Here is a 27,841-nt window from a genome sequence, read left to right as displayed (position 1 = left end):
TCAGATCCTTGCTTTCCATTATCTTGGGTACATCATGCCATTCCCTTCTGGCCTGTAGTGTTTCTGATGAGAAATCAGGTGTCAGCCTTATGGGAGCTCCTTTGTAGGTAACAGGGTATATACCTGTTTGGGTTCTTCTTGCTTGGGGTTCTCTGTGCCTCCTGAACTTGTGTAACATTTTTTTTTTTTTTTTTTACCAGGTTAGGGAAGTTTTCTGCCATTATTTCTTCAAACACATTTTCTATTCCTTTCTCCCTTTCTGCCTCTTCTGTCGTTCCACTGCTCCCTTAAACTGTCCTGTTTTTAAATTGTTCTTTCTTTCTGGTTCTCTAATTGAGTGATTTATTCAACACTATCTTCTAATGCACTGATTCAATCCTCAGCTTCCCCTAATCTTCTGTGTATTCCTTCCAATGTGTTCTTTGTATTATGTCATTCTTTATTTCTGACTGTTTTTTCCCCCATATTTACTATATCTTTTCTCATGCTGTTGAGCATCTTTACCATCATTACTCTGAACTCTGTTTCAGATACATTTCTTATCTATACTTCATTTATCTCTTCTTCTGGAGAATTTTCTTGTTCTTTCATTTGGGGTTTGTTTCTTTGTCTCCTCATTTTGGCTGTTTGGTTTTGTGACTATGTATTAGGTAGATCCTCTACACCTCTTAATCTCTAGTGCAGGACAGCATCAAATGCTGTTTTTGATTAATTAGATCAGGCAAATACTCAGAGCCTCCAGAGACTGCCTCTGCCTATAGACTGATAGAATTCCAACTTGAATTGCCCCCAGACAATCGTCTTCAGATATGGGGAAATTTTTATTTTCAACAGAGTCAGGCAGTTGCTTCTGCCTAGAGGCTAATTGTTATTTTTAGTCTCTTACATGGCCTCAGGGCAAGGTGTTTTCCAATAAGGTGGGTAAACTGTCTTTCCCCCAGGCAAGGCAATGGTTGTTGTGAAAGATGTCTTTTGATGCCTAAACAAATGACTCAGCACAGAAAACCAGTGGTGTCTGCCTTCTGAGCTCTAACCATTGAGTCCCCAGTCCTGGCTTCTGCTCACACAGCTCCAGTACACTCTGCCCTCCCTCTGCTAGAGCACAAGATGGGTGGCTCCACATGGAATTTTGTGCATTGGCCCTTTAAGAGGGTGCCTGAATTTCAAGCCAGATGTTATGTGGGTACCCTTCCCAGTTCTGGTGCTATCTGCTGGGAGTCCCAGCTTAAGGATTAGATCCCAGTGTTCTCAGTGGCAACCCCCACAGCTGAGATATATCTCCAGAACTTTAGTTGCTGTTTGTGGGCAACCAGCCCTTTCACGCCTCTGCCCCTCCTACCAGTCTCTATGGGTCTCCACTTTCAGTACTTGAGTATCAGGGTTCTCTCCAGCAAGTCTTCCATTGATTATCAGGAATTATTTCTGTATTTTAGTTGATATTCCAGTTTGTTCCTGGGAGCATGTCTATGCAGCATCCACTTACTCTGCCGCCATTTTTAATCTGCTTATGCCTTCAATTTAATTGCAACAACAAAATATAGTTTCAACTCCTTGTATCTTCCTTATTTAGGTCTAAAAACCCCTTTGCAGTTAACTTGTTTCACTTATAGATTGTATACCCGCTATTTTTTTTCAATGAATATCTGCATTCTCAATAAACTTTTTTGTTTCAATAACAAATCAATAGTCTTATTTAACTTTTAAGATATTCTTTGAATAAGTTTAAAATGAAAATTACACTCAACATATGAAACACCGACAATGCTTGTAAGTCAATAGAAGTGTCTATAATATGAGAGTTAAGGCCAAATTGATGCCTGCATAGGCCATGAAAACTGAGTCATGAATGCTATCTAGCCAATAGCAAATATATAATGCAATTAACTACAAGTTTCAATTCAATTTTGAAGATGATACATATGAAATACTTTGAATCTTAAAATGGATGACATACAGTATTACTGTTTGCAGGACATTTAACACATGTAATATAAGTTACATAAGTACATATTTTACTGATGTGCTTTTTTAAAAAACTAAATCCATGGAATACTTGTTATTTTTGCTAAATACCATCCTTGGCAAGAAGCGTAATAAGAACTAACAAGCATAGTTTAAGGGGCAGTTTAGTATCGTGGTAAAGTATATAGATTCTGAAGCCAAAGTCCTTGGTTCAAACCCTGCATAAATCATGACAATATTTTGTTTAGAAAATTATAGCTAATTTTTGTTTATAAAGACTAGAGCAATATCTGGGGAACGAGGACACCTGAATTCTAGACTCAGATCCTGGCCCTGAATCTGACCTCCAAAATGGGAGTGATAGTGTTTAGATCCGGATTACCGCATAAACTAAGATAACACCATAATTCTCAAAGTTGTTCAGATTGTACAACAAGGAGGAAGTCTGGGTGCTCTTTGAAGAGCACGACGATTAAAAATTTCCTGAGGTCACTTTAAAATGTACATTCAAGTACTCTTAGACCCCAGCCCTCAATTTAGAGATGGGCAACCTGAGAGCTCAAAAGTTTGAGCCATTTTATCAAGGTAACATGAATAGTTAGTTAGATATACAATATTTAACATCTGCAACTCAACACCTGTTAAGTTTGTTTTATGTTCTATAAACTCTTCTTGAAACAGAGCTTTGTCCTAACAGTAGATAAAATAAAATATTTCCTGTGACCTAGAGAGGCAATTAAAATGTTATCATGGTTGTAGCAATATGTTCTATCTCTTATTGAGTTCAAGTTTATCTCCAACTCAGTACATTCCCCAGAAAATGGACTTACCACTGGTTTCTATAATTGAGCTTCACTGTTGGTTCAGGCTATAACTTTTTTAATGGAGTACATGACCTAATTTCTCTATAATAGAAGTGTCAACCAAATTCACGATCAACAATGACAGATTGAAACACAAGCGTGTTATTGACACCAGTGAGAACTATATGTATTGTGCATGTGCGAGTCAATGTTTATTTTTAAACTTAGAGGCCCAGTGCATGAATTTGTGCACAGGTGGGGTCTGGCCAGTCTGCCCCAATCAAGGTGGGGAGGCCAAACAGGGGCAGGGCTTGCAGGTGGAGGGGCTGCATGCCAGCAGGGATAGGGGCCATGGGCAGTTGGCGGGCCGGCCCTGCCCCCTGGTCAAACTCCCAGTGGAACTCCCAGTCGAGGAGATAATTTGCATATTAGCCTTTTATTATATAGGATTGCCAGTGCACATCATATGTACCAGCCGGTCAGTCCGTCAGTCGTACAGTCGGACAGATGTATGATCGGTCACTTAGCCTTTTATATATATAGATTATGAGATAATTACCCTCTCCTTATAATTTACAATTGTTGATCCTATTCCTATCTTCCTAAAAAACATAGATTAAGTTAACTTCAACTCCATGTGGTTGTTCTTTAAATTTTTTAAAATTATATTTTTATTGATTTCAGAGAGGAAGGAGAGGGAGAGAGAGAGATAGAAACATCAAATGATGAGAGGGATTTATCGATTGGCCACCTCCTGCATGCCCCCCATTTAGGATTGGGTCCACAATGAGGATCGGGCCCACAACGTGGGCATGTGCCCTTGATTGGAATTGAACCTGGGACCTTTCATTCCAAATGTTGATGCTCTATCCACTGAGCAAAACCAGCTAAGGCTCTTTAAATGTTTTAAGACAACAACGAGATCTTCAATTTTTTCTTTGCCCCTCTAAGTAAATTAGACTTCATAATTATATAGACATCGATATAGACATAGACATAGACATAGACACAGATGATAGAAATTGAGATATATAGACTATACCTAGCAAAACTAGCCCCTGAAGTGCTCTTATTTGTCAAATTTCATCTCAAAATATGGTCTCAAAATATTCAATCAATATTTCATAAATTGCCTGAATAATTTAATATTCAGAGAAGGACAAAATAATTGGATAAATAAGACTCTATGGATTTATAATAGAAAATTGGAAAATTGATTTCAGATCATTACGTGTCTATAATTGTTTAAGAATCTTACATTTATTTGAAATTTCTCCTTATAACAAATAGGAAAGATAATCCTAATTATCTAAATACTTTTTAAAAATCTTTTTTGGTTGTGTAGGTGAATCCAGTGCATTTGTTCTAAGCTCATTCCTACTCTTCCCTGCACATTTTAGCTCTAACAAAAACCTTACTTGCTCTAAGGATACTGCTTTTGAAATTTGGTGTGTTTTTTCTCTCTCAGAGCCTCTGCACTGCTCTACTAGCTTTTCATTCAGATAGTCCCCCTTTTCTCTAAAAATTCTCAGCTGTAATCTTATATCATTCAACTTCCTCACATAGTTGCTACCATTGTGAACCAACTCTCATTTCTTCATTACTTTAGCTTCTGACATTCTGGCTGATTTTTTAGTAATTTATATAAATACCATAACTTCTCAATTCCTTAAAACGTGCTTTATCAATTATCTTATCCTTTACCCTTCTTCAGCTACTTCTTTCCACAGTCATACCCTAGAACTTATTACCAAAACCACAGTTCATTCAACATGTCAATTCCATGGATTTCAATGACCACCAGCTCCTATTTTTCATGCCAACACTTTGCACCTGGTTCCAACAATCTTTTTAATCCACTGAGATCTCCAATTTTTTGTTAAATCATCTCTCTTCTCTATATCCAACTTGAATTTAATAATCAAGCATTATAATCATTCTCTTGCATATACCTTACTTTTTTTTGACCCTCTATCACTTGACTGTTCTCAGCTGGAAAATAATACCCAAGTTTAATCCAATACTTTACATACTCCACACCTGTAACCATGCAGATAAATGTGGCTGAAGAAAACCACACAAGTGGTTTCAATTACATTTATAACTTAAACTTTAAATGAATCACATTTTGTGTGAATTCATGCTTTATGTCCATTCCAGTCACTCTCATTTTTCTAGGATAGGGGTTGCTAAATGTTTTCTTAAAGGGCCAGGTACTAAATATTTTTGGCTTGCAGGTCATACTGATTCTATTATAATTATTCACTATTGCCATTGAACTTGAAAGAGCCATATACAATATGTAAAAAACTGGCTACATTTTAGTAAAACTTGAAATAGACTGTTGGCCTGTGGGGTGTAGGTTGCCAAGTCCGGCCCTAAAAGACTATTTAATACCTATCCTCTCTCCTCAGATCTGTACTTTCTCTACCCTCTTACTTAATAGAAGACTTTGCTTTAACTTTACTGAGAAAATGAAAGATTTCAAAAGCAAACATCCATAGAACACCACCTTTATGTTTATTAACAGCATCTCCTTCCATATGTTCCTTCTTGTATTTATTCCCTGTTTCTTTATAAAGCCAATCCCTTCACTTATTGAAATGACCCATTCTCTCTCTAGTTCTTAATGATATCTATGAATTTCTTTCCTTGTTCTCATTTTACTTGATCTATCAATAGGTGATGCTAAAATTTATCATCCAAATGGAGACTTTATTGCGAATTTATTATCACTCATACAAAAACCTAAAGATAGACCCACATTTCTTTGGAAAAACTGGGATAAATGGGTAGCAGCCTGTCACTAAGTTAATCACTCCTTCCTGCTTGATATACTCTTTCTACTTGGCTTTCAGGACAAAACCCTCTACCTGATATCCCCCTACTTGACTCATCACTAATTTTCAGCTTACATTGCTGATGACCCCTCTTCTTCCCTATCTCAGGTCTTTAGTGCCACATGGCTAAGTCCTAGACCCTATTTCCTATATGCACCCTTACTCTTGTTGATCATACTCAGTATCATGAATTCCGATACCATAGATATCCAAATGATTCCCAAATTTATAACTCCACTACTATCCACCTTTATCTGGGCCACCATTATCTCTGACCTAAATAACTGATCTCAATGAATCTAACCTTGTGCTGCGGTGGTCTATGTTCAAACCAGCATCCTGAGTGATCCTTTTAAAAAAGAAATTAGGTCATGTACTCCCCTACTTTGAACCTTCCTTCAAGCAAAATAGAAGCCAGCTTTTCCTATGTTGTATTACTTCCCCAACTATATATTCATCTTGGCAACATGAGATTTTTTGCTATATTTGTTAACCTAAAAGGCATATAAAAGAGAAATCTAGCCTTATAGATTTGAAATTGGCTGTTTCTTCTGCCTTGGGTAGGCTTCCTAAAGATATTCCTACTGATTCTTTCATCACCTCCTCTAAATCTTTGCTCACATGTCTACTGGTCAACAAGGCTGAACTTGACTCAGTAATCACACACTTAATAAGTACTTATTCCATGGCTAGTATGCTCAGTGGTTAGAGTGATTTCTGGTCAAGGGCACATACCTGGGTTGAGGGTTTGTCCCTGGCCTTGGTTGGGGTGCAATTAGGAGGCAACCAATCAGTTTGGTTTGTCTTTCTTACATTATTGTTTTTCTCTCTCTTAGTTTCTTTCTCTTTCTCCCCACTCCCTTCCTTCCACTCTCTCTAAAAAGTCAATGCAAAAAATATCCTCATGTGAAGAATAACCAAAAAAAAAAAAAATTATTTACTTAATGAATTGGCCCTTAACTTAAAGAAGACCTTATTTTCATTATTTATGTAAGATATCATTAAATAGTTTTGTGTTATTCTTTAAATTTTTAATCTTACAAACTTAACTTATACTAAGTAAGTCTAAAAAAAAGCTGCTTCTTAAAGACAAATGAAATTTATATTCTCATTTGTATAAGATACCTATTCTGATTCTAGATGAGAAAATTTTTTTTTCTTTGTAATTCTTTATTGTTGAGAGTATTACAGATGTTCCACCTTTCTCCCCCATTGCCCCCTCCACTCAGATCCCACCTACCTCAGGCCTTTACCACCCTACTATTGGCTGTGTCCATGGGTAATGCAAGTATGCATATAAATTCTTCGGTTAATTTCTTCCTGCCCTCACCCTTTCCTCTGAGACTTGTCAGTATATCCTATGTTTCCATGCCTCTGGTTCTATTTTATTAAGTTTATTTTGTTCATTAGTTTACTTGTTCATTTATTTTGATTTTTAGATTCAATTGTTGATAGATATGTATTTATTGCCATTTTATTGTTCATATTTTTTATATTTTTTCTTTGTCTTCTTCTTCTTAAAGAAGACCCTTTTACATTTCATGTAAGACTGGTTTGGTGGTGATGAACTCCTTTAGCTTTTTCTTGTCTGAGAAAGCTCTTTATCTGACTTTCAATTCTAAATGTTAGCTTTGCTGGGTAGAGTAATCTTGGTTGTAGGTCTTTGCTTTTCATCACTTTGAACATTTCTTGCCACTCCCTTTTGTCCTGCAAACTTTTTGTTGAGAGAGCAACTGACAGTCATATGGGTGCTCCCTTGTAGGTAACTAAAATGCTTTTATCTTGCTGCTTTTAAGATTCATTCTTTGTCCTTAACCTTTGGCATTTTAATTATGATGTGTCTTGGTGTGGACCTCTGGATTCATCTTGTTTGGGACTCTCTGCTTCCTGTACTTGTAGGTCTATTTCTTTCACCAGGTAAGGGAAGTTTTCTGCCATTATTTTTTTCAAATAGGGCTGCCTCTCTTCTCCTTCCAGCACCCCCAAGATGCAAATGTTGGTACACTTGAAGTTCTCACAGAGGATCCTTACACTATCTTCATATGTTTTTATTATTTTTTGTTGTTCTTCTTCTGATTGGGTGATTTTTGCTTTCTCATGTTCCAAATCAGCGATTTGATTTTTGGTGTCCTCTACTCTACTGTTGATTCCCTGTAAATTATGATTCATTTCAGTTAGTGTATCCTTCATTTCTGATTGGTCCTTTTTCATGCCTTTGATGTTATCACTAATTTCCTTGACATTCTCATTAAGTTCCTTGATCATTCTTATAGCCATTTTAGCTGCTTCCCTGTGTTTGCTTCTATGTATTAGGTAGCACTGCTATGTCTCCTAGAATTGGTAGAGTGGCCTTGTATAGAAGGTATCCTGTAGGGCCCAGTAGCTTAGCTTCCTCAGTCACCTGTGCTGGGTACTCTAGGTGCACCCCTGTGTGGGCTATGTACACTCTCCAGTTGTAGTTGAGCCTTGATTGGTGTTGGTGTCACTGGGAGGGATTGACCCCCAGGCCAACTGGCTGTGCATACCAGCTGTGACTACAGTGGAAGAGCTGCTGTGCAGGAGATGCCCCCATGGAAAATAACTTGCTTCAGTGGGGCTTTGGTGCTCACTGAGCCAGCCACTTGAGTGTGCTGCTCGTGGATGTGGTAGGATTGTAATCTAGCATGGTCTGAAGCTAACCACCAGGTGGCTCTGAGGCCTCCCTGGTTGTGAAAAGTCAGCTACTGCCTGTCCCCTGCCTGGGGCCACCCAGCAAAAGCTACAGAGTGATCTTCATATGGCTGCTACTTGTGTTGGGGGTGGAGGTGCCCAGGAGAGGTTAAGCTGTAAACCAAAGCAGGCTGAATCTAGTGCCAGGCCTGAGGCCAGTTATCAAGAGGTATGAACCATGCTGATGCCAGCTGCTATTTGTTTGAGAGATTTTAGGAAAGTTTGAAGGCTAAGCCAGGACAGGCCATTCATATGGAAAAGCCACTGCAAATAGCGTGGGTGGGGCTGAAAATTGGGTGGGGCATGGAATCCAGGAGTCACCAGGGTGGAGTGAGCAGTGTGAGACAGTATAATGGAGACTCAGATATGGTGACTGCCTGTTGGCACTGTGGCAATGAAGGGCTCAGCAGAGGAACAATGGCCTCTGCCAGCACTTGTCTGGGGAAAAGCTGTCCCCCAGTTCTTGCTCTGATGCCAGACAATTTCGCTCATCCCCATATGTCCCTGGATTCTTTTAAGCTGCTGCCTCAGCACTGGAGCTCAGAGGGAGTGAGTCTGAGTAAGACCATGCATGGGCCTTTTAAGAGGAATTGCCTGGGACTCCAGCAGCCTCTGTCCTTCCCAGCCACAATTCCCACTGGTTTTTAAAGCCCAAAGTTATGGGGATTTCTCTTCCCCACACTGGTACCTGGGCTGAGGTGTCTGGTGTGGAACTGGGACCCCTTAATCTTCACGGGGGGCCTCTGCAGCCAAGATATTCCTCCCGATTAAAAAAATGCCACACGTGGGTTTTGAACCAGCCCATTCTGTGTCTCTGCCCCCCCACCCCCCTACCAGTCTCAATGTGCTTTATTCTTTAATTCTCTAGTTGTAGGGCTGCCATTCAGCCAGATTTCAGGCCATCCTGAATGATATTGTTCTGTATTTTAGTTGTAATTTTGATATGTATGGGAGGAGGTAAGTACTGCATTTACCTACATCACCATGTTTGCCCACCTTCTTCTCGGTGAGAACATTTTATTTTATTTTACTTATTTATTTTTTATTTTTATTTTTTTAAATATATTTTATTGATTTTTTACAGAGAGGAAGAGAGAGGGATAGAGAGTTAGAAACATCCATGAGAGAGAAACATCAATCAGCTGCCTCTTGCACACCCCCTACTGGGGATGTGCCCGCAACCAAGGTACATGCCCTTGACCGGAATCGAACCTGGGACCCTTGAGTCCGCAGGCCGGCGCTCTATCCACTGAGCCAAACCGGTTTCGGCTCGGTGAGAACATTTTAATTTCAAAAACAGATCTTATGCAACAAATGCATCTTGTTCTTAGAAATGACTACCTTAGGTGACCAAATTATTTTATTTTAGTTATGCTTCCATATATGGAAATCCTTTTTATAATATCTCCTTTTGAAACCAATTTATAAAGCAAATGAAGAAAAATAATCTCCTAACTATATATTCACATCTCATTTTTTAACCACAAGTTATACTACTCATTTTTATAACCCATCTTATTCTCTATATTTAAAACTACATCTGTTTTTACCTAATTTAAAATCTACCCTCGAGGCATAATTATTTGTCACTACTTAAGATGTTCAAAAGAATGGGTAAGAGATTTGGAAGTCAGTTCAAAAAATACATCTCTAGAAATAGCAACATCATTTGAATGCATTTGTAGAATTTGAATTTTAGAATGTTTCTTAAAATATCAGTAGCACAACTGTAGGATATACTGTGCATCTTTTACTGAGACGCAGATATAAGGGTCTTTAAAATATTCAATAGGACAACAGCAAGAATATCAAGCAGACTCTTTTAAAATACATGTAATAATAATATCATCACCATCAACACAACAACAAAAAGATACATTTGTTTCCTTTCTTTTGTTACATCTGAATTTTACTAGTACATGTGTATGTATGAGCAAGGGAATCATGTAACCTATTTATTTAATACACTAGAGGCCCGATGCACAAAAATTCCTGCAATACACAGGGACATTGAGAGTGTGTGTGTATGCTTGTGGTGGGGGGGGGGGCATCAGTTTATATATGTATGTTGGAATATCTGTGTATCTATAATAATAAAAGGGTAATATGCTAATTATACCGGACTTCCTTCCTGACGAAGCTGGGGCCAGAGGGAAGCCAGCCGGGTCCCAGGTGCCAGAGGGAAGCCGGTGCTGGCAGCTGGGGGAAGGAAGTCCTACTCTTGCAGGAATTTTTGTGCATCGGGCCTCCTACACACCCCCTACTGGCATGTAACCTTGATTGGAATCAAACCTGGGACAGAGTGTCACTCTGCAGGCTGCATTCTATCCACTGAGCCAAACCAGCTAGGGCTGTAATATTTATTTTAAATTTCTATTACTGACTCCTTAAAAATAGGCTTATAAAACTAGAATAGATTCTCTTTTGAATCCATAAAAGAAGTGTTTCCTATAAATGGAAATGGTTAGAATAGTTTATGAAAAAGTTATTCTTTAATTTTATTGTAAAAACACATTGAAAAAGCAATAAAATTTAGTAAACCATTTATATCTTAAAAGTTTTATTACCAGGAAATGTCAAGTGACAGTAATGATACTGAGGATAGAGTGAGAAAGTGTGATGATAAATCAAGACCAGATAAGTATTGATGACAGCAGACTTTTAAGCATTCACTATTGGTTTTTTACCACATTCTGAGGATATCAATGAAGGCTCTATGGTGATGGACTGCATAATGCTCAGTCACAAATGCTAATTAAAAAGAGCTATTTTTCAAATTCTATACATGTGAACTCATATGGTATCAGATTTTTTCCCATATTGTTCTAAAATATTGACATCAGTGAAATATTTGAAAGTTCAAAACTTTCCCAAATAGTTGACTGACAGTAATTTCTCTGCCAAATTCCAGTCAGAAAAATATTCTATTTGACATAACACACAAGTTAAAAAACAAAGTTTTTGTCTTATATACCTGTGAACAAAGGTAGAACAATTAGTATTAAGAATTAAAATCAGAAAAAAAACCAACAACACAAAGAAGCCCCATTCAACCTAATTTCTCCCACCATCCTGCCCAGAAACAGAAATTCCCACTATAGTCATGTGCTGCATAAGGATGTTTTGATCAATAACCACAAATGATGGTAATCCCCTAAGCTTGCACTGAAGGTAAAATATTTCTATTTCCTAGTGACATGGTAGCTGTGGTAACACCATAGCACAACAACACATTATGCTTTGTGTTTCAGCCTATTGATAGCACTGCTATGGGCTAGAAATGACTGGGGGTTACTCACCTGGGTCCCCAGTGAGCCTGCCTTTGTGATACCTTTATGGTTGCAAAACTCCCTTCAGCAATAATCATTAGAAAACTTTGAAGAAAAAGAGTGTATTACTTATGGGCTCTGGAGCTCACAAGATACACCTGGGGACACACAGAAAGTTCCAGGTAGAGAGAGCATATGCATGGGGCCCAGGTTCTCTTATTTTGCAGTAGAAGGTCAAATCTAGGGTTTTGCATTTAACAGGCTCACTTTTGACTGGTGAATTTAAAACATATAAACAGGAATTTAAAGAGGGGCAGAGAAACACACACAGAAAAATCAAGGAGTCCAAATAGTCAGTTACTTAAATCAACCAAGATCTCAAACTCTAAAACAAAGGAGCCTCATTAGAGAGAGGTGGCCTGGCTCTTTATCCAGTCTGTAGCTGGCAATGCCTTTATTGGAGAAGCCAGCTTTGATGTGAATGCCTTGGCAATCAGAACTTAAATCAGACACTTGCATTACAAAAAAAAACAAGTGCAAGTGCCTGACTGTCAGGGCCTACACCACAATTAAACAGGTGTCAGTGATGATGCTGGTGTAAACAAAATTGTGGTGATGCTGGGTATATAAAAATATAACATATAATTACAGTAATAGGCTAACCCATCTAGGTTTGTGTAAGTATACTCTATGGTCACACAATGATGAAATTGCCAAAGGATGCATTTCTCAGAACACATCCCCATCATTAGGAAGAACATGACAATTGTAAGATGAAGATAGTGACTTTATAGGAAATTTCAGAAAGGATAATTCATGAATACTCATGAGTATTATCTCATATCCTTAAAGTGATATATTTTAATGCTAATTATGAGGTTAGGAGACAGAAAGTCTGAGGCATGGATGTTAGATATCCAATAGGGGAGAGGAGATGGGGATGTGTACAACACTTTGATTAACTAAGAGGTAGTGTGGAATAATGAGCAAATGAAGAAATCTGGGAGACTTATTACTAAATCATATCAATTTAACATATTATATTTCCTATCAGAGTTGTCTAGATTGTTTTTTCTTCTTAGCTTTTTTATGTGATCAAGGTAAGTTGTCTAAGAATTCAAAACAATATATAAGTAATCTGTTTGAATGAATAATTAATTTTATCAATTTGATGGAGGAAAGATAAATATATAAAATTCAATTTTATATGTAGAGTCTATCCAAAAACAGACAATCATACAGATGGCCAATAGATATCTGAAAAAAATGCTCATGATCACTAACAATCAGAGAGATACAAATTAACACTACACTGAGGGCCCAGGCTGGTGTGTCTCCGTGGATAGAGCATCGGCCTGCAGGCTGAAGGGTCCTGGGTTCTATTCCAGTCAAGTGCACGTACCTTGGTTGCAGGCTCCTCCCCGGCCCAGGCTCTGGTTGGGGAGAGTGCAGGAAGCAACCCATCAATGTGTTTCTCTCACATCGATGTTTCTGTCTCTATTCCTCTCTTCCATTCTCTCTAAAAATCAATGGGAAAAATATCCTTGGGTAAGGATTAAACAAAGCAACAACAACAACAACAAAAAACTACATTGAGGTATCACCTCATACCTGTCAGAATGCCTCAGTAGATCTGATGGACTTAATTAACATCTTCAGAACATTTCATCCCAAAGCTACAGAATATACATTATTTTTGAGTGCACATGGGACATTTTCAAAGATAGACCATATATTGGGACACGGGCAAAATCTCTTCAGATTCAAGAAGACTGAAATCATATCAAGCATCTTCTCAGATCACAATGGCATACTATTAGAAATCAACTACAATAAAAACAATCAAAAATATTCAAACTCTTGGGGGCTAAATAACATGCTATTAAACAATGATTGAGTTACCAAAGAGATCAAAGAAGAAATAAACAGGAATTTAAAGAGGGGAAGAGAAACACACACACAGAAAAAACAACAACACAAATGACAATGAAAACATAATCCAAAATCTATGGGACACAGTGAAAGTAGTCCTAAGAGGGAAATTCATAGCATCATAGGCCTACCTATAAATCAAGAAAAACTGGTAATAAATTATCTAACTCTACGAGTTAAAAACTTAGAAAGAGAGAAACAAGAAAAGCCCAGAGTTAACAGAAGGAAGGAAATAATAAAGATCAGAGCAGAAAAAAAAATGACATAGAGACAAAAAAACACACAAAAACAAACAAAACACACACACACACACACACAAAACAACAACCAAAGGATCAATAAAACCAAGAGCAAATTCTTTGAAAGGATAAACAAGATTGATGAAAACTCTAGCCAGGCTCACCAAGAAGCAAAGAGAATGTACCAAAAAAAAGTCAGAAATGAAAGAGGCAAAATAACAACAGACCCCACAGAAATACAAAGGATTGTAAGAAAAATACGATGAACAACTTTATTCCAACAAACTGGTCAACCTAGAAGAAATAGACATATTCTTAGAAAAATATGACCTTCCAAAACTCAATCAGGAAAAATTTAAAAATCTGAATAGGCCGATAACTAGGAGGAAATTGAAGCAGTCATCAAAAACTTTCAGCTGACAAAAGCCCTGGGCCAGACAGCTTCACAGAGGAGTTTTACCAAACATTCAAAAAAGAACTAAAACCTACCCTCCTAAGACTTTTCCAAAAAATTCAAGAGGAAGGTACACTTCCAAGTTTTTTTCTAAGAAGCCAGCATTACCCTAATTCCAAAACCAGATAAAGACACTACAAAGAAAGAGAATTACAGGCCAATATCCCTCATGAACATAGATGATAAAATTCTCAACAAAATTTAGCAAATCGGATCCAATTTATATTAGAAAGATTATACACCATGACTAAGTGGGATTTATTCTGGGGATGCAAGGATGATACAGTATCTGCAAATCAATGAAGGTGATATATCACATAGACAAATTGAGAGATAAAAACCACATAGTCATATCAATTGATCCAGAAAAGCATTTGACAAAAGCCAACACCCTTTCTTGATAAAAACTCTCAGCAAAGTGGGAATACAGGAATCATACCTCAATATAATAAAAGCCATATTTGACAAACCTACAGCCAATATCATATACTCAATGGGCAAAAACTAAAACCATTTCCCCTAAGAATAGGAACAAGACAGGAATGCCCATTTTCACCACTCCTGTTTGACATAGTACTGGAGGAGCTAGCCATAGTGATCAGACAAGAAGAAGAAATAAAAGGCATCCAAATTAGAAAAGAACTAAAACTGTCATCATTTGCAGATAACATGATATTCTACATAGAATACTCTAAAGACTACATAAAAAAACTACTAGACTTAATAAAAGAATTTGGCAATGTAGCAGGATACAAAATTAATACCCAAAACTCTAAGGCTTTTTTTTATACCAATAATGAACTCACAGAAAGAGAAACTAAAAAAAAAAAAAAAAAAAAAAAAAAAAACAACAACAACAAAAAAAATCCCATTTACCATTATAACAAAAAAATCAAAATACTTAGGAATAAACTTAACTAAAGAGGTAAAAGACCTGTACTCAGAAAACTACAGGACATTGAAAAAAGAGATAGAGGAAGACATAAACAAATGGAAGAATAGACCACCAACTTACACCATACACAAAAATAAACTCAAAATGGGTAAAGGACTTAAATGTAAGACAGGAAACCATAAAAATCTTAGAAAAATCCACAGGCAGCAAAATATCAGACATATGTCATAGCAATATCTTTACTGATACAGGTCCTAGGGCAATGGAAACTAAGGAGAAAATAAACAAATAGGACTACATCAAAATAAAAAGCTTCTGCACAGCAAAAGAAACCATCAACAAAACAACAAGAAAGCCCACTGCATGAGAGAACATATTTTCCAATGTTATATTGATAAGGATCTAACCTCCAAATTTTATAGGGAATTCATACATCTTAACAAAAGGAAGATAAACAATCTAGTAAAAAATGGGCAAAGGAGCTAAATAGACACTTTTCAAAATGGACATACAGAAGGCCAAGAGATACTAGTATCTGAAAACATGCTCAGTCACCAGTCATCAGCGAGATGTGAATCAAAGCAACAATGTGGTACCATCTCACACCTGTCAGAATGGTTATCATCAACAAATCAACAAACGATAAGTACTGGCAAGGATGTGGAGAAAAAGGAACTCTCTTGCACTGCTGGTGGGAATGCAGACTGGTACAGCCACTGTGGAAAACAGTATGGAGTTTCCTCAAAAAATTAAAACTGGAACTTCCATTTGACCCAGGAATCCCACTTCCAGGAATATATCTCAAGAAATCAGAAACACCAATCAGAAAGGACATATGCACCCCTATGTTCATAGCAGTGTTATTTATAATAGCCAAGATCCAGAAACAGCCCAAGTGACCATCAGTAGTTGAATACTATACAATTGAATACTACATGGCTGTAAAAAAGCCCAGCTAGTGTGACTCAGTGGTTGAGCATCAACCTATGGACCAGGAGGTCAAGGTTCAATTCCCAGTCAGGGCACATGCCAGGGTACCAGGCTCAATCCTCAGTGGGGACATGTAGGAGGCAGCCAATCATGATTTTCTTTCATCATTGATGTTTCTATCTCTCTCCCCCTTCCTCTTTGATATATATATATATATATATATATATATATATATATATATATATATATATATATATATGAAATCTTACCCTTTGTGACTGCATGTATGGACTGGAGATTATTATGCTAAGAGAAATAAGCCAGTCAGAGAAAGACAAATACCATATGATTTCACTAATATGTGGAATCTAATGAGCAAAATAAACTGACTAACAAAATGGAACTAGAAGCCTGGATACATGAAACAGACTGGCAGGTGCCAGAGGGGGTGACTGGATAAAGTTGAAGGGATTAGCTAAAGAACATATAACCCATGGACATGTACAATAGTGGTGAAGGCCAAAAGACAGGGAGGTGGTGGGAGGTTGGGGTGGGCAAAGGGGGTGACTTAGGGGAAGTCTGCAATAATGTCAACATTAAAATTTTTAATTGAAAAAACAGACAATACAATTTTTAAAAAGATGCCATTTTAAATACACAAGAAAATTAAAATACAAAAGAATAAACCTAACTCACCAAAGAAGAAATAAACTAAACATAGACCAAATACATTGTTCAAAGAAATTAGAAAACACTTAAATAAATTAATGTCATTTTGACCTGTTTTTTCTTCACATGCAATTGATTATCTTTATTTTTAATCCACATCAACTCTCAGTATGATGGCACTTCCTGCAACACTGTCAGATGTTTGCCCAAAGAGCTCAGAGCTTGCTTTGTATAGGTGCAAGGAAAGCTACACCTGTAGAAAACACATCCATGAGGTACAGCATTTTCAAAAGAGGTTGGAGATATAAATACTCCAATTACCTTCATTTTGATTGGACATTTCCTAAGTATTACCTATACTTTTGAGTAAAAATAAATTTTATAGGAATTCACTTGATAGAGAGTCTTTGTTCATTACTCAAAATACTGATGCTATGAAAATAATCAAAAAGCCAACAAATGAATATGTCAGGTAAATATGAGATAGGCATATATCATACATCACAAAATGTGACATATATATGAGTATTCTCCAGCCTTCAATAAAAGAAGAAGATAAAAAGAAAATCCTGTCATTTCCACAATCGAGATGAACCTGGAGGACATTATACTAAGTGAAATAAGCTAGATAGGGAAAGAGAAATTACTGCATGGTATCACTAATATGTGGAATCTAAAGCAAAACAAAGGCCCTGACTGGATAGTTCAGTTGGCTGGAGCATCCTCCCGATACACCAAGATTTTGGGTTCATCCCTGATCAGGGCACATAACAATCAACCAATGAATACATAAATTGGTAGAACAACAAATTGATGTATCTCTCTCTCTCCCGTCTTTCTCTAAAATTTATAAATTTTAAAATTTAAAATAAAACAAAAAAAGCAAGCAAACATGCAAAAGTAGAACTCATAGAAACAAAAGAGATTGCCAGGGCCTGGGGGTTGTTTGAGTTAGGAAGATGAGGGTAAAAGGACAGAAACTTTCTTATAGGATGAACAATTTCTAAAAATCTACTATAAAACATAGTGATTAGTTGATAACATTGCATTTTATAACTGAAATATTAAATAAAAATGTAAATATGTGAGATAATAAAGGTTTTAATTAACTTGATGGGGGAATTATTTCACAATACACAGGGTATCCCAAAAAATGTTTCCACACTTTAACAGCTGATAGCTCAATTTTGAAAGTGAAATGTATTTTATAAACACTGCCTTTATAGTTATACGAGAGGCCTGGTGCACAAAATTCGTGCACTGGGGGAGGCCTCAGCCCAGCCTGCACCCTCTCGCAGTCCAGGACCCCTCAGGGGATGTCCATGGGAACAGGCCTAAGCCAACAGTTGGAAATCCCTTTCGCAGTCCAGGACCCCTCGCTCCTTACCACCCACCTGCTCACTGCTCCTTACCACTCGGGCTCGCTGCTCCTTAGCACTGCATGGAAGCAGGAGAGGCTCCCGCCACTGCTACAGCACTCACCAGCCATGAGTCCTATCTTTCCATGTAGTTGTCTGTGGGTCAATTGCTCTTTTCCTTCGCATTTAGGGCGAGCAACATGTGAGGGCAGAGCATGCTGTTGTGGAATGCAGAGGGCTGCCCGGAGGTGAGGGGAGTGGCCGGGCCCACAGGGTGAGAGGTGGGCACAGAGGATGCTATCTCATCCAATTGTGGGATGGGCTGGCCGGCCTTCATCTGCCTGACCCCACCCAGGGAGGGACCGAGAAGGGTGTCTGCCTCTCCATTCTCCATCCTTCCATCTGTGACACCTGTCACCCTTGCCAGGCCTCCCCCAAAGTGAGTTCAGCTTAATCCCTGAATGTAAAAGGGCACGGGGGTGGGGGGGGGGCTGAGCCTTCACTCCAGTGCCTCCTGATTCCCAGCAATAAGACCTGGTCTCAGGACGGTTGCCACAGCTGCAAAACATAGATCTGTTTCAAGAAAAGTTGGGAGTGCAGACTTTCATATGAGCCTCTATTCCAAAAGGTGGCAGTTTATTCATATTGTGGCAAAGACACCTTCAAGAGCAACATAAGTGGGTAAAGTCAGGGCCAAACCAGGCCATTTCTTCATCCCATCTCTCTGAGACTTGTGGACAGAACCAAGTCTCAGCTCTTCGCAGGGCACTTCCAGAGTTTCTGTTTGTTTGTTTGTTTTTAAGCCTAAAGGACAGTAGTCTGTCTCCATTCTTATTCTTTGGGATTTTTTCATCGTCAGATAAAAGGATACGTACGTTGGGGCAATCCTCTCGAGATACAGTATTCCAGTTGCACCCATGTGACAACGACAGTGCCCCTCAGAGGGAGGGAGCCAACAGATGGGGAGCAGGGAATTCTGAAAACAAAAGCAAAGGTTCAGAACACGGAAGAAATCCTTGGTGTTCTGCTGAGAAACTTGGACTCCTTCCTTTGGGGTCATATGCTAGGCAGTCACTCAGAAATAACTTGGCATTGGCCAACTTATGGAATTCTCCCTTCTCTCCGTTCTCCTGAGCAGACCTCGGACATTGACTGTGGCATTCTCTTGGTCATCGTTTTTTTTTGTGTGTTTTTTTTCCCCAAAATGTTACAAAGTTTATATGAATACTAGTGGCCCGGTGCATGAAATTCATACACATTGAAAGGGAATTAATTAGAGGAAATATTTTAATATTGCTATTTGCCCTTTCTCTATAATAAAAGTGTGAGAGATAAAAGGAAATGAGTACAATGTATATGAAAATAATACATAATTTTATTAATAAATAAACAATAACAAAATGATATAACAACAACAACAAACTCATGATATAAAAACAGCATTGATGCAAATAATGACTGATAAAGTGATTAAACTTATTCTAATATCTCCCTGTATACCACATTAAGAGTGAAAACACTTTCAGAGTGCTTGACTAATTTCTCTTGGGATAAAGTATTTACAACTTTAATGTCACACGCTCTTTGAACTCCAAAGAAAGAAACATATAACTGACCATGTGCAAAAACGGGTTCAGGTAGGAATAGTCCTACTCTGTCTAGAGTTTGTCCTTGTGATTTATTAATAGTCATTGCAAATGCTGGCATCATGGGAAACTGTTGTCGAATTAATTTAAATGGGAGGCCAGTGTCAGATGGGGACAAATCAATTCTTGGAATCAGAACAATCTCTCCCTCTGCAGATCCTGTTAATACTTCAGCTTCAATAATGTTAGGTAGTAATCTTTTGATAATAAATCTAGTACCATTACAAAGACCCCATTTACTATTAAGATTTCTCAATAGCATGATGATTGCACCCACTTTCAATTTTAATTTATGACACGGCATTCCTGAAGGAGTAATACTATTAGGAAATTCAATGGGAAAATTTTCCTTTTCAGCATCATCTGTTGGGTCAATGGAATCATCACTCAAATAGGTATGAAAATCTCCATCAAGTATATCCAAAATGTCTTCATTTAATTTTTGAACATGCTCATTTTTAGGACAAAGAATCACATGTTTAGATATATTTTTAATATTATCTATAGATATACTATTTCCAAAGGTGGCTTCAATAATATATCCGTTACAAATCATTTCATGGGGGATTTCAATAATATCCATTCCTAAATGAAAACTGCTATCAAGTTTGTCATCTCCAAGTTTTACTAACCATTCACTATAAGCAGAATTCTCTGATCTCATATTTGTTTTAAGAGACAACTTTCTGAAACATCCCCAAGCATTTGGGGTGTACAGTTAGATCTTTGATGGCTGAAGTTATAGTCTGAAAGGCTGCCAACTATTCATCATTCAGAGAATTTATCAAAACCTCTGCCTGTTGTTGCTAGTACAATTCATCACATGTATTTGCATTCATTAATCAAGGAGAGTCCAGAAGTTTGAAATGTGAACATTTTATTACATGCAATGTGAATTTCGTTAAGGGCATGAGTTTCACAGTTTATACAGGCACCTTCTCTTCTGTGTAATTTCCAACAGAAATCTTCAATAAAATGAGATTTATTCTCATCCCATAATCTGTCTGCAGCAGAAGGACATCCAAACACACATATGTATGCAAAAAGTAGCCGTAGTTGTTTGGGCATATTAAGGATGATTGCATCGTCAATCGTATCTTTCCAGATAGTGTCGTCAAGTAATAATCCTTGGTGTTTAGCAGCTTCATGAAATGTATCATAAGTTACACCTCCAACAGTTCGCATATCCTCAAAACTTACCACACCTTTTACATGCAGAAGCAAAAGTCTAAGGTAATATCGTTCTGGTTCTCTAAAGCTCACAGTGAACAGTCTACCTAATACTTTATTCCCACCCTTTCGGCATTTTGTCCACAAAGAATTATTAAACACATAATGCTGTGGAATCTCCCAATAATAATAATTACATGCATTAGAGTCTTCTCTATTTAATAAGAACTAAGCCATCAAAGTTCAGTTATGTCTTTCAGCCCTATCTAAAACTTCAGCAAAATCATCAGCATGAAAATACAAATTCTCATCATTTGGCAAATGAATAGCTAATCTTGTGATTGCATGAGATTGGTCATGCATTCACATTCCAAAAAGTCTCCAAAAAGCCTCAGGAGCGCTCACATACCTGGAATCAATGAAGTCCTGTACTTCGTCATGATTGATAATATTTTTTTTTCAGAAATTTGAATATTTGCACAATCATGCATTTTTTAAATGTATTTAAATATATATTTGACACTTCTAATTGATGCACAGACTTCAACATTTATATGACAGTTATATTTGAGGCACAGATACAGGTTATAAGGGACAATCCAAGTATTATCAACAATTTTATTTCCAATAGACATGGTGCTACCAGATCTTTGTTTGTATTTTGGATATCCATCAGTATTTCCAATGGTCGCATTTTGAAATTCTTTTGGATATCCCTTTGAACATTTTCCATTTTCCATACATGGACTATTTGGATTTTATATTCCACATGGTCGGTCCATGTACCATATTTGATTTTACATTTTGAAAAAGTCGAAGACACTGGTCCTCATCTGGAATTTCTGCCTTAATTATACGGTCAATGTCATCTTCTGAATGTAATTTGGAATCACTATCTAATATCAATAATATGTGATCGTGAGGCAGTCTGCGTTTCTGAAATTCAATGACATGAATCTTAGCTATTACTTCGCCAAATAAATGGAATTTATATATATATATCATTTAAAAGAGCGTTCAGCTTAATATTAAAAACTCTGGCTAGCAAGTCAGATCTGTTTTCAACTTTTTGCCAGCATTGTAAATTGTTTGTAATATCTGCCCATTTGGGGTTGCATGTCATGGTTATAAATAAATCAGGCTTGCCATACTTCGTTACAATTGCCATAGCATCCTGATATCGCTGCTGCATATTTCTGGGACTACCCTAAAAAGATGATGGAAGTATTATCATTTTACCAATCGGCACATTGTCATTTTCAGATCTAGATTTGAGATAATCCATCAAACCACTATATCTTTCAACTCTCAACTTAGATTGGTTTGCTTTAATGAAATTTATCCGATTGGCCTCCATTTTTTAATATGAATCCACATTAAACTGTTGAGTTAATTTTCCTGCATTTAAAATAGGATTGAACGTGTCCTTCATAGAGAGATGAAATCCATAATACTGCATTTGTGTGACTCATGTCCCTACATTTAGTCTAGTATTATTGTCAATTATACTGTTGTCTCTGAATCTTAATGCAATATCTGTTCCCCAGCCTTTTTCACCATGTGGTTAAAGAATAGGATATGTCATTGCATCTAATGTAGGAAATAGGATACTGATTTATTTCATTTTAGTGGTACTTGGATTATTGGGATCTGGTTTACAATAAATGAGCAAGGACCTTTCAAAAGGAGGTTCTCCATCTTCGTTTCTGAATATGACAGCAACCTCAGTTACACTGGGAGAATTATATCTTCCTGGGTCACTGTTACGATCATATTGAATTGCCATAGTTACTTCTGTGGGAGTAATACCTTTTGCTGCTGCTTCAGAATGGTCTTCCTTTTCTACCTCATGTAACATCTTGTACGATTTTGTTAATTCATTTATTTCATGCATGAGGTTACTGATGTTGATCATGAGTCTTTCTGAGCAGCCCTGGTTCTCTGGCATTGCTAATATTTTACTTGTAGCTTCAGCTGTATCTAAAATATAGAGTTGAGAAAACTTCTGAGAAACACCATCCGAAGGATCTAAAGTTCCAGTACAGTGATAAACTTGTCCATGTATTCTAAAACAGTATGACCCATACCCTGATGGCGATGCAATATTTGCACCCATGGAAGCAAAAACAAAAGAACTATTTATGGATCAAATATTTTCCATGAAATTTTTACTTTCAGAATCTTCATTTGTCATTAATCTTCTTAAATATGCCGGGTAATATGAAAAATGTATATCATTTGGACAGACTTTCCCTTTGCTACAACATCGAGTAAATTTCCCATCAGTTGGTTTTTCATCAGAGAAATTTAGTGATAGGCAAAATTGACATCTAACAGTCATTCCATCACAACTATTTTTGAGAATTGCATCCTCATGTACTCCATTTTTGCTGAGCAGGCAGTTCCTACCAGTATTGGCAGTACTTGTTGATGACTGTTCTCTAGACACATTCTGTCTTCACCACTGCCTTCTTTCAACTTCAAAGGCACGTTGGTCTTTAGACATTTTCTATTGATGATGCCAGTGTTTTTCGGGTTCAGAGTGACATTTTTCCAATAGCTGCTCTTCAGATACATTCTGTCGCAGGTGCCGCCTTCTTTCAAGATCAGACGCACGTTGCTCTTCAGACATTTTCTGTCGATAACGTCGGCATCTTTCTGCTGCAGAGCTACGTTGTATCAACAGTTTTTCTTTGACATAGTCCCACCTCTCTACTGCCATGGTCTGAGATACAGGTGAATGAGAGTCCTGGCTGTCAGGCCTTTGAGAGCTGTGTGACCAACGGCTGATTCTGGCTGATTTTGTGGGGGTGGGACATCCTCCTACTTGTCAATTTCCACAGCTGGGATGAGGAAGCTGGGGCTCCAGAGGGAGTGATGCCCTCTAAGCCACCAGCTTGCTCGCTCTGCTGGACCCCACGGGTGGGCCTTGGCGCTGCCCGCCCCGCCTCCCTGAGCCCCTGATGGACCCGGACCCCTCGGGCGGCATCTGGCACTGCTTGCCCCACCTCCCTGGGCCCCCAATGGACCTGGACCCCCAGGGGCAGGCCATAACGTTGCCCACCCCGCCTGCAAATGCAAATTTACCCGCCATCTTTGTTGGGTTAATTTGCATATGACTCCTGATTGGCTGGTGGGCATAGCGGAGGTACAGTCAATTAGCATCTTTCTCTTTTATTAGTGTAGATAACATACATGGATGTAGCCTCCTTTGTAGGAACAGGGAAGGAAAGGGTGGTTAAGTAAGGCACATGGAGCTGCAGCAAGCACCAGCTGTGTGGCGGGCTAAGGGGGAGAGGAGGTTGGTACTGGGGCTAAGGCCCTAGAGCCATTGCTGGGAAGTAGGGATCCACTCTGAGTGCCTCGTTCTGAGGCTGAACTAATTGGTCAAGCTGAGGCAGAGGTGGGTGGCCATATCAGCCATCTTTGGTGCTGTTTACCCTTTCCCACCCCAGCTCTGTTGTAAATCCCCAGAGCCCTGGATTCCAAAGGCCCCATCCAGAGCAGAGGCCCTGGAAGGGGGTGAGAGGAAGGGAGTAGGCACGTTTGAAAGCCGATATACCTGTGTACTGAGGGATGGCGGAGACAGAGGTGAGAGGTAGCAGGGGAAGGGTTCTCATACACACCCTTCTGTGGGGGCCACAGGTGAGGGAGGCCAGGGGAGTAGGGTAGGGATGGGGCACCATGGCCCCAGCCTCTTAGGCATCCCTGTCTGTCCTCTGCAGTGCACATGGAGGAAAGGGCTGCCTCTGAGGAGGGGCCAGGCCAGGCCAGGCCAGGTGACCATCTTGAGTTCTGGCTGAGGTGATGGTCCTCACCCTGAGATGCCATCTAACTGGTGATGGACCCAGGCCTGATATCCACTGCTGCGGGCACCTGGGACCCAGGCCTGACTGACTGCTTGCCGCTTCACCACGGGTGCCCTGGACACAGGCCTGACTCCCGCCACTGCTGGCATCGGGGCACAGAAAGATCCTCTGCTGCATGTGTATCCTCCTGCTGGCCTGTTAATATGCAAACTGGTCGTTACTGTGACACTGTTAGGACCAATTTGCATATTACCTCTTTATTATATACATTTGTCAATTATACCTCAATAAAGCTGAAAAATTTTGATTATGAAACCTCCCCCCACGCCCCACCCCCCAAAAAAGAGAAAAACAATCTTTATTTGGCATCCTTCTAATAAAAGGGACTTTAACATTACTACCTAACTATGGCAATTATGTATCCTTTGCAATCCTTACATACTTTATTTTTTCTTGACTTACATCATTGGCTAGGTTTTCCAGTACCATACTGAATAAAAGTCATGATAGTGGTCATCTTTATCTTATTTCCAAGTCCAGGGAGAAGGCTTTCAATCATTCAAGATAAATTGTTTCATTTATTAAAATTTTATTTTGTTTGCATATATAGCAATATTTCTTGCTTTAAAGTGTTCTTAGCTAACATTTGAATAGCTACACCAGCTTTTATCAAATTTATATTTTTCTGTTATAACTATTTCTACCCATTACTTTCATCATTTATATCTCCTTATTGGTTAAAGTGTGTCTCTAATATGCAGCATATACATGATTTTGCAAGAGTTACGTGTGTGTGCAATCTCAAAGTCGTCTTTTAATTTGAGCAATTAGTATGCTTACATTATGCTAAAATTTATATCCTCCATCTTACTATCTGTTTTCTATTGAACCTAACGTTACTATGTTTCTTTTCCTCTATTTTTTCTCTATTTTGTCTTCTTGAATATTAATCAAATCACTTATTGCATATTATGTATTTTTGCATACTTACTTTGAATCAAATGCCATGCATTGTGTTCAAAACATGTGTAGTTGATACAGAAACACTGGGGTTTGATCTTTTCTCTGAAAGGATCTGAACTAATTCTTATCTCCTAAGCATGAGTGAAGTAAAATTACCACTCTACTCTTCAGAGTACTTTTCTGTAACTTTTTATTTTCCTATCTTACTCAACTTTTAATTCAATAGCATCTTGAGGGGGAAGACTGGCATGGATGAGTCTGAATTGCACACACACCACTCAGCATTACCTCTGATATTGGCCACTCAAGGTTTTGATTTGTCTCACCAGTTCTATGAGACCACAATACTCTCAGAAACTTTAGTTTTTTCAAGTCCCTCTCTCCATCTTTTTAACTTGATAAGTCCAGGGTGTCAATTAGCCTTGGTTCACTGAAGACATTCCTGATATTACCCATGAAAGTCCCATATCCTGTGAACTTTCTTAGTTTTGGAAAGAAAAGGATGATTCACCTTTTTATCAAGTGAATATGTCATTAATAATAATGAATGAATTTTATTTGGCTTTCAATCTTGGCACTGAGGTGGCTTCAGCTGAAGCTGAATGCCCAATGAAATGATCACAAAGTAACTGACATCAGACCCTGAGATGTTTGGGATGTTTCGAACACAAGAAATATGCTTTAGAAGAATCGAGAAAAGCCAAAAGGAGTAGCATAGTGAAAGGAAGTGGGGGGTGGAGTAAAAGCTGATTACAGTTCATCAGGGAATAGCTAACTGAGCTTGCGTGGTTTGAAGTACAGAAATATAGACTGTGTATTAGTTTGCTGAGGCTACTGTAACAAAGTACCTCAGACTGGATGGTTTGAAAATTAAATATATATATATATATATATATATATATATATATATATATATATATATACACACACACATTATTTCACAGTGCTGGAAGCTAGAAATTCAACATCAAGCAGGTTGGTTCCTGGGTTGTGAGGATTTTTTCCTAGACTCATCTATTGTTTGTAGATGGTCACCTTCTCCTTGTGTTCGTTCACATCACCTTCACTCAGTGCATGTCTTTTTCTGTGTCTTAATTTCCCCTTTTTAAGGACATTAGTCATATTGAATTAGTGTCCATCTTAGTGATCTCATCTTAATTACATCTATAATGATTCAATTTCTAAATAAGTTCACTTTTTTCTTTTTTGTAGATCTTTATTGTTGAAAGTATTACATATGTCCCCTTTTATCCCCCATTGACCCTTTCTAATCCGCCCCCCCCCCCCCGCCCCAGGCCTCCACCACCCTATTGTCTGTGTCCATGGGTTATGCATATATGCAGACAAGTTCTTTGATTGATCTCTTCCTACCCACCTCCACCTTCCCTCTGAAATTCACTTTCTAAGGTACTATTAGGACAATTCAACCCAACAGGTGGCAATTAAATGCATAACCTGTGAAGAAGAATTGGCTTAGTAATGTGCTAGGAAAATGTTTGTTTGGGGCCAAATTACACTTTATCACCTGTGTACTTATTTTTTAACTCTCTAGAAAGTTGCATGTTTGTGAAGGGTTATTAAACAGCATATTTATTGGGACTGAAAATAAGTAGATTTTTTCAAAATACAAACACATTTGTTTCAAATCTTTATATCATGGACGAATATGAGACACAGGGAGTTGGTTGACTCAAAGTGCTCTCTTGTTCTAAATCATGAGGAAGTGTGCTTATAAATAACTGCCTGCCTCTTAATACTGTAGCTGTTTTAAATTAATAATTTTTGAAGCCATTAGGATATTTATTTAGCTTTAAAAATTTTAAATTATATTTCATAGTGAATGCATTAAATTTAATGCAGAGTTTTAAGATAGTTTAGAGGGCTCTGATTTATATGACATGGAAAGATTTTATAAAATTGTCATTTGAAAAATGCTCAATTTGACTTCTAATCATTAAATTTCCAGCTATTTATTGAATTACTTATTTTTTAAAAAAAGTATATTTTTATTGATTTCAGAGAGGTAGGGAGAGAGAGATAGAAACATCAATGATGAGAGAGAATCATTGATTGGCTGCCTCTTGCATGCACCCCACTGGGGATGGAGCCTGCACTCGGGCATATGCCTGACCAGAATCAAACTGTGACCATCTGGTTCACAGGTCGATGCTCAACCACTTACCACTGTAGCTG

This window comes from Cnephaeus nilssonii (genome assembly GCF_951640355.1).
Source record: "Cnephaeus nilssonii genome assembly, chromosome: 3".
Lineage (NCBI taxonomy): Eukaryota > Metazoa > Chordata > Mammalia > Chiroptera > Vespertilionidae > Cnephaeus > Cnephaeus nilssonii.
This window is presented reverse-complemented; position numbering follows the sequence as displayed.